At 35.6% G+C, this 8,419-nt stretch overlaps 1 non-coding gene across 1 annotated transcript; it reads right to left on the bottom strand.

The window, feature by feature from the left end:
* Positions 1–724: 724 nt before the first annotated feature.
* On the bottom strand, positions 725–831 carry LOC115802062 (U6 spliceosomal RNA). The gene has a single exon (XR_004022442.1). It is a non-coding gene; the product is annotated as a U6 spliceosomal RNA (small nuclear RNA).
* Between the last annotated feature and the right edge of the window lie 7,588 nt (positions 832–8,419).

An 8,419-nucleotide genomic window follows, 5' to 3' on the forward strand; every position in this document is an offset into this window, starting at 1 on the left:
TGCTGAGCCTGTGTGTCCAGGGCCTGTGCTCCACGGCGGGAGAGGCCACAGCAGTGAGAGGCCCGCGTACCACCAAAAAAAAATAATAATAATAAGACACATGCATCCCAATGTTCTTTGCAGCACTGTTTACAATAGCCAGGTCATGGAAGCAACCTAAATGCCCATCAACAGACAAATGGATAGAGAAGATGTGGCACATATATACAATGGAATATTACTCTGCCATAAAAAGGAACGAAATTTTTTCATTTGCTGAGACGTGGATGGATCTAGAGACTGTCATACAGAGTGAAGTAAGTCAGAAAGAGAAAAACAAATATCGTATATTAACACATGTATGTGGAACCTAGAAAAATGGTACAGATGATCCGGTTTGCAGGGCAGAAATTGAGACACATATGTAGAGAACAAACGTATGGACACCAAGGTGGGAAAGCTGGGTGGGGGGGGGTGATGAATTGGGAGATTGGGATTGACATGTATACACTGATGTGTATAAAATTGATGACTAATAAGAACCTGCTGTATAAAAAAAAAATGTGATCAAATGTATTCTATTGGAAAGAAGCAAAAATAGACCATGTTTACTGTCTAAATTATATAATAATTTAATGATATTTAGCATCTGTTGCAGATGTATTTATTATTGCAGACTGTATTTGCTTTATCAATGTCTTTGCTTTTGTAATTAAAATAAAATAAAATAAAGTAAAATCTGGAAAAAAAAATGGAACACTTCATGAATTTGTGTGTCATCCTTGTGCAGGGGCCATGCTAATCTTCTCTGTATCATTCCAATTTTAGTATATGTGCGGCCAAAGTGAGCACTTGACTAGGTTTTATCATTTAGTACTGTGACTTCAGGCAAGTTACTTAACTTCTCAGAATATCTGTTTGATCGTCTGTTAAATAGATATATAATGCTTACCTAATTTAAGTAGTATGAGGATTAAATGAGATAGCATATTGACATGGTAAAAAGGAAGAAGAGATTATGTTCCTGTGTTACATAGCAATCTTTCTAGATTTCATTGACATCTACTTGTCATTGTTCAATAATGCCAGGACTGTAGTGAGAGAGTCAAACACATTACCAGACCATTCAGTTATAACTAGCAGTCAACTGATGAAGCTTTTTGGGGGGTGAGAGGAAAATTTTATTTATTTTTTCGGTAAAAATAATTTTTCTGACCATCCCGGTCTTAAAAAAAATGGATTCATGATTATTCTTCAGAGGAGCCTCTCCTTTAAATGCTCTGGTTCTAAACATTCCATTAGCTCAAGGTTGGTAATAGATTTTGTGTGCCAAACAAACTAAAATGCAGCTTTTTTTTAGTTTTAAGACACCTTTTATAGAAAAATCTTATGGGAGCAGTTCCACTTCTAATGATGATGGAATAAGATCAAACCAGACTGAATCCTCCACAGAAAACAACCATAAAATCTGGACCTAATACAAATAGCAGCTACGTGAAGCACTGGAAAGTAAACAGAAGAAGATCGACTTTTGTGGATTATACTTGTCTAGAAAAGTGGAGTCCCCATTTTTTGAAACTTTCAGCCTGAGACCAGGTGCGAATGGTGCTGAAGGCAGTGGGGACATGATGGAAAATGGCCTCTGGTAAACCAGAATACTGAAGCCAGAAAACTGTGAGAATAGGTAAACTCTGGAAGAAAAAAAAATCACGAAGAGCGTTATCAAATTCTTCCTACCCATACCCTTGACCCATTAACCACACATGCATGAAACATAGAAAGCATCTTGGCCAGTAGTAATCGAACTGAACGGAGACTAAAGCTGCCACCCAAGAAACAAAGTTTGCATTGTCAATTTTGCATAGATTGATAATTGAAAGGATTTATCAGACTCCACAGAGCACACAGTTGGCCCTCTCTATCTGTGGGCTCCACATCTGTGGAATCAACCAGTCATGGATTGAAAATATTCAGAAAAAAAGAAATTCCAGCAAGTTCCAAAGAGCAAAACTTGAATTTGTCTTGTACAGGCAACTAGTTGCATAGCATTTACATTGTATTTATAACTACTTACATAGCATTTTCATTGTATCAGGTATTAGAAGTAAATGTACAGATGATTTAAAGTATACCAGAGGATGTGGGTAGGTTATATGCAAATACTATGTCATTTTATAAAAGGTAATTGAGCATCAGTGAATTTTGGTATCTGCTGGGTGTCCTGGAACCAATCTCCTGTGCATACCGAGGGATGACTGTACTCATGTAAGACTTTTATTAAAGGCAGAGGATATGGTACGTCAAGAGGAAAAAAAGTTAAAAAAAAAAGCACTGAGGGTGCTTGAAACCTCCAGGCATAGCTCCCCAGGGTCTGTTATGTTCACAAAATGAATATGTATTTCACCTTGGGATTGAAGTGCCAATATTTCTCTGATAAATCTTGGTTTCAGGAGAGCGGCCCAAAAGTTTCTGGCAGGCTCTTTTATGCTCTTCTGGGTATAAAAGCCAAGCCCAAAAGTTTAAATGGTCATGTCAGGTGTAATTCATCAATAAACAAGCTGATCTTGGGTGCCTCCGGGGAAGTTTTGAACTTAAAACAGAATATTATAAATCATTAGTTAGCTGACTGATCTTTTCTTGGCCAGGATAAGGTGCCAAACTTCCAGATGTCCCTGGAGATAAACATAGAGCTGTTCTAGTCCAGATCTAAAATAATTTTATCCTACACAAATTCCAATAAGATAATTGCCTGCTAAAACAAAAGAAATGACACACATCAGGGGAAAATAATAGAATCCAGAATCTCAACAACTTAACGTTTATAATCCCTAGGGTATAATGAAAAATTGCCTGACATATGAGAAACCAGATAAATGGAACATATTGCCAATAGAAAAGAAAACCAATTAAGAGCAACTCTGAGATGACACAGGTGTTGGTACTAGAAATTAAAGGTTTTAAAGTGGCTATTTTAACTTACCTCAATGAAGTAAAACAAAATATATTCACAATTGAATAAAAAGGTAGGAGATCTCAGCAGAGAAATAAAAATGGTAAAAGAAAAACCAAATGGAAATTTTAGAACCAAAAAATATAATATGTTAAAAAAAAATCACCAATGGTTGGACTTAGAGGAATGGAGATAACAGTAGAATGAATTTGAAGATAGATCAAAAGAAATTAGCCAATATGAAGAGGAAAAAAATAGAGAGCCTCAGAGATCTGTCAGATGATAGCAAATGGTTCTATATGCATAATGGTTCAAAAAGGATATGAGAATGAAACTATAATAGAAAAAAAATTAATTGAAGATATAATGGCCAAAATTTCCCAAATCTGATGAAAGACAGAAATTTTCAGTTACAGTAGTTGCACTATTGAAAATGAAAGGTAAAGAGCAAATTGTGGAGAAGCAAGAGAAAAATGACATTTTATATATAAGAGAATAATAATCCAATTAATCAACTCACTTCTCATAAATTATGAGGCCAGAAAAGAGTGGAACATTATGCATGAAAATACTTAAAGAAAAAACTGTCAACCCCAGAATTTATAAAAATAATCCTTGAAAATAAAGGCAAAATAAAGAATAAAGAATAAAAATCTATAGAACCATCTTAATGCCATCTCAATCAAAATCCCAACAGTTCAATTTTCTTGTTTATCTTTTAAATACTTTGTGTGTATGTGAAAACTGAGAAGATGGTTTTAAAAAATCATATGGAAATGCAGAACCAAGTACAGCCAAGACAATCTTGAAGAAGAACAAAGCTAGAGTACTTATACTATCATATATCAGGACCTATCATAAAAGTATAGTAATTAAGGGAACATGTTATTGGTGCAAAGATAAACAAACTGACCAATGGAACAAAATACAGAGTTCAGAAATAGACCCAGATATGTATGGTCACCTGATTCACAACAAAGATAATACTGAGAAAAGGCTGATCTTTTTAATAAATGATGCTGAGTAGAATTTCTATAGCAACAAAAATGTATTCTGACCCCTAATTTATACCATACACAAAATCAACTTCACAGGTATTGTAGATCTAAATGTGAAAGATAAAACAGTAAAACTTTTAGAAGGAAACACGAGAGTATCTTTTTTTTTAAATATTTATTTATTTGGCTGTGGTAGGTCTTAGTTGTGGCACAGGGAATCTTCGTTGCCTCGTGCAGGATCTTTAGTTGTGGCATGTGGGATCTAGTTCCCTGGCCAGGGATGGAACCCAGGCCCCCTGCACTGGGAGTGCAGGGTCACTGGACCACCAGGGGAGTTCCTAGAGAATATCTTCTTGATTTTAGTTGGAGGAGGCAAACATTTCTTTAAAAGATTCTAAAAAGTACAAACTGTAGAGAGAACATTTGACAATTTAGACTATATTACATCTACAATTCTTTTGTTAATCAAAAGAAACCCTTAAGCAAGTAAAAAGGCAACCCAGAGAAAGAAAAGCTATTCACAATACACTTACCTGACAAAGGACTCATAGACAGAATAAATAAAGAACTCCTACAAAATGACAGACAACTCAAAAGACCTGTACTAGAATGTTCAGAGGATTTTTATTTATAAAATCCTCAAATTGGAAATTACCCAAAAGCCCATTAACAGTAGAAAAGATAAATAAATTGTGATATAGTCATACAAGGGGATATTACACATCAATAATAATGAATGATCTATGACGGCCTGCAAGAATATGAATGAAAATGAAAGAAGGCAGACACACAAATAAGTTAACACATTAGCATTATTTTAATAATCATAATAAAGTTTTTAATAATCCCCCCAAAAAAGCCAGACACACAAAATAGTACATTCTTTAAGATTCAACTTAATTATTAAAGAGAAGGGGAAAAATAGGAAAGAATTAATAGTGATTATGCTTATGGAGGAAGTATTAATGAAAGGAAGGGCCTTCAAGGAAAGCTACAGGGATGATACTGATGTAATTTTCCATTTCTTGATATGACTGCTGGTTAAACAGGTGTATCTGATTTGCAAAAGTCCTCCAAACTTTACATTCAGGATATGTTCCCTCTTCTTTAAGTACGTTATACATCAAAAAGTTCGTATAAAACAAAAGAGAGGCAGAGGGAATTATCCAAAGCAAAATTAACTAGCAAGTCAGTGGCAAAAGAGGAGTTCTAACTTCCAGCCTGGAATGCAGATCCTTTCACTCAGAGGCTGTGGACAGAGCGGGGGCTGGACAAAAAGGCCATTATCAGAAGGACCATTTGGTCTGGACCTCCTATTCAGGAAGGGTCCCAAATGTGAAGTTTTTATATCACTTCCAAATAAGATTATACATATAGTTAGGAGATAAACTGACATTTTGAAGAGTATGTTCATCAAGAATCTTTAAACATTACCAGCTCATCCTACCTTATGATAAACTATTAAGCAATTATATACTGTTTTAGTAGATCCTGTAATTTATGATATGAATAGCAAAGTTATATATCCTTATGGGGGCTTATATTAAAGTTATTAACTAGTTAATTTAAATTTCAAAGTATATCAAGCATTTTATAATATGGCTTTGGCATGTCTTCATTTTTCAGGATATCGGAAGCCCCTCCAAATGAATCTGACTTATTAGAATTGCCTGTACGTAAAACCACAAAAATATTAAAGAAATAATAGGGTTTCCATAAATGTTTCTTGAATCTGAATCCAAAATTGCAGTTTTCATTGCCTAATTAAGGTCTAAAATAAAGATTGATTCTATGTCCTGTCTGGTTTAGTGGTCAATTCATTAAAAATTTCTGTTAAAACTGGCTATAATTTAGAATTTAGTCTAAACACACAATATGCTATCTTTTTATGGATGAGTGTAATTGAAAAGTCTGATTCACAAACCTGTAGTCTTTTCCCCCAATGGATAAACTCTTTCATAAAAAGCCAAGAAAGTTACTGAGACTCTTTATATAGAAATCCATAAAAGGAGAATCATATCACTGAGCTATATCCATTGCCTCTATTAATGCTTTGGAATTTAAAACAAAAAAAACTTCTGTAATCTATAATAATCAAAGCTTGATTTCTTTCACTTTCCACATGTTAATATTTTGAACTTTAATATTTAAAATCCATTCATACTTTATTCAAGAATGAAAATAAAAGAACTACTAAAATTATTGAGGGGAAATCAGTTATTGGAATGAATCCCATCTAATAGATATAAAAAGTCACCTGAATCTTCCAAACACATCAAGTTTGCTGTTTTGACTGGAAATTTTATAAAACAGGATTGCCAGGAGAATACTGAAGACCAACTGTTGCTGATGCTTGTAAGATCAGAAGTTAGGTGATAACAACCTCCTGTCGGTATCTCAACATGAGTGGCCCAAGGCCAGGAAAATGACAGGGGTGCAGGGGTGGACTGAAGAGGGTCAGCGTGAAACATAAAGGAAAGCCCACTGAATATGAATCAGTCTGAACTTCACATGACGTAGGATTCAAGTTACTTATGAAGCAAATATTTAGAAAGCATTATGAAGCATTAAGAACACATATTAACTTCAAACAAAAAGCATTTAAAATAGCTATGCCATTTTTAAAGGTAGATATATAACGGCTTGAGATGGGGCCATTCAAATGTAAAATTGTTAAAATATCCCTATATGTTCTTAAGATGCTCCAATTCTTCTGGTATCTCCTTTCAACTCATGGCTTTTGCTTCCATCTCTTAACACCAGGAAGTCAGGAGCTAATTCCATTTTCCAGGGTACTAAGTTGCACTATATAAGCAATACACAGTTTCCCTGTTTTATGATGTCTGTAATTTACTTTTAAAAACTTCAGCAAGATGCAGTACTATAAACGTGTGTGTTGGTTGGTTGCATACAGAGTTAGTTACATGTAGAGTATGGATACTTAATCAAGAATTCATGGCTTGGCATGGGTGGCAAACATACATCAAAAAGGCCACCTCAGAGAGGACTACAAGTGCTTCTGTGTTCATGTCTTTGAAACACACCAGATATTTGCTAATTAGCATCCTGAATGTCAGATATGGATTTTTACTGATGAAATTAGTGATTTGTTAATTAGCATAATGGTTGGTAGAAACAGGCTCTCCTTGGTGAAATGAGTGGTATTCAATTTACATAGATTGGCTATAATCTAGAGACATTTGCATGAGCAGAATTTAAGAAACTATTTACTTGACCCCCAAATGGTCATGTATCCAGTCATTGGTTGGGAGGATATCCGGTGGCTGAGTCTTTCTATTACAATCAAGTGCTGTTTCTGGAATATGTCGCTTCTGCTTTAAAAGAACTTTTCAGGCTTCCCTGGTAGCGCAGTGGTTAAGAATCTGCCCGCCAATGCAGGGGTCACGGGTTCCATCCCTGGTCTGGGAAAAATCCCACATGCTGCGGAACAACTAAGCCCGTGTGCCACAACTACTGAGCCTGCGCTCTAGAGCCTGCGAGCCACAACTACTGAGCCCACGTGCTACAACTACTGAAGACCGGGCGCCTAGAGCCCTTGCTCTGCAACAAGAGAAGCCACCACAATGAGAAGCCCGCACACTGCAATGAGTAGCCCCCACTCGCCGCAACCGGAGAAAGCCCACATGCAGCAACGAAGACCCAATGCAGCCAAAAATAAAAAAATGTATTAAAAAAAAAAAGAACTTTTCATGCAAGGTGGTAGCCTCAGCACCTAAAAAGAACAGAGAGTTGGGACTTTGTAGAGAATACAAAGCAAGTTGTATGAAATGTTTAGAGTCTGTTTACTAATAGGTGTTTATTAAATAAGTGTCTAAATGTGAAGCCAAACTTGGTCTAAAGCTTGTTTTATTTTGAGCTGGTACTGGTGTCATGAGGGAGTAGCTTTAATACACCTCAGTCTTTTGTGATGTGCACTAATAGGTGCCAAAAAAACTAAAGGTCAGTTCTATCAAATCTAGGTGAGTTCACAGGCCCCTTGATTCATTTCTGCTCATTCCCATAAGAATTTACACCCTCAGGCTTTTCAAACTGTCTTTGTAAGTCACAACGGTAAACTAATTTTTGTTAATTTTTCTTTTACCCTTTCCAAGAATATACTTTCATCTCCATTTTCACCTTCTTAAAATTCCAGTGTCTTAATCCAAAGGTGGAACTTAATGATGGAAAACCTAGCCTCTGCAGGGAATGAGTAGGTTGATGGTTTTGGTCTGAAAGAGCTTTGCATGTCCTTAAGCTGTACTTCACTGGGTGATAGTATTCTGACTTTATATTGAGCTGACCTTGGCCTCTAGTGTTTTGTTGTAGGTGACAACATGAATCTCCAAGAATTTAAAAACTCACCTAAAACTTCCAACAGATTGGACCTTGTTTTTATATCAGTAACCACTTTCCTGTATAACTAACAAACCCTCAGTAGCATAGTTCCTGAGACATAAATATTTGCTAAATGAATTAATGTAAACATTCACAA

The sequence above is a fragment of the Delphinapterus leucas genome, chromosome 12 (assembly GCF_059928025.1).
Source record: "Delphinapterus leucas isolate spDelLeu-1000000601 "Yukka" chromosome 12, BTC_Dleu_Yukka2, whole genome shotgun sequence".
In the NCBI taxonomy this organism is placed as follows: Eukaryota; Metazoa; Chordata; class Mammalia; order Artiodactyla; family Monodontidae; genus Delphinapterus; species Delphinapterus leucas.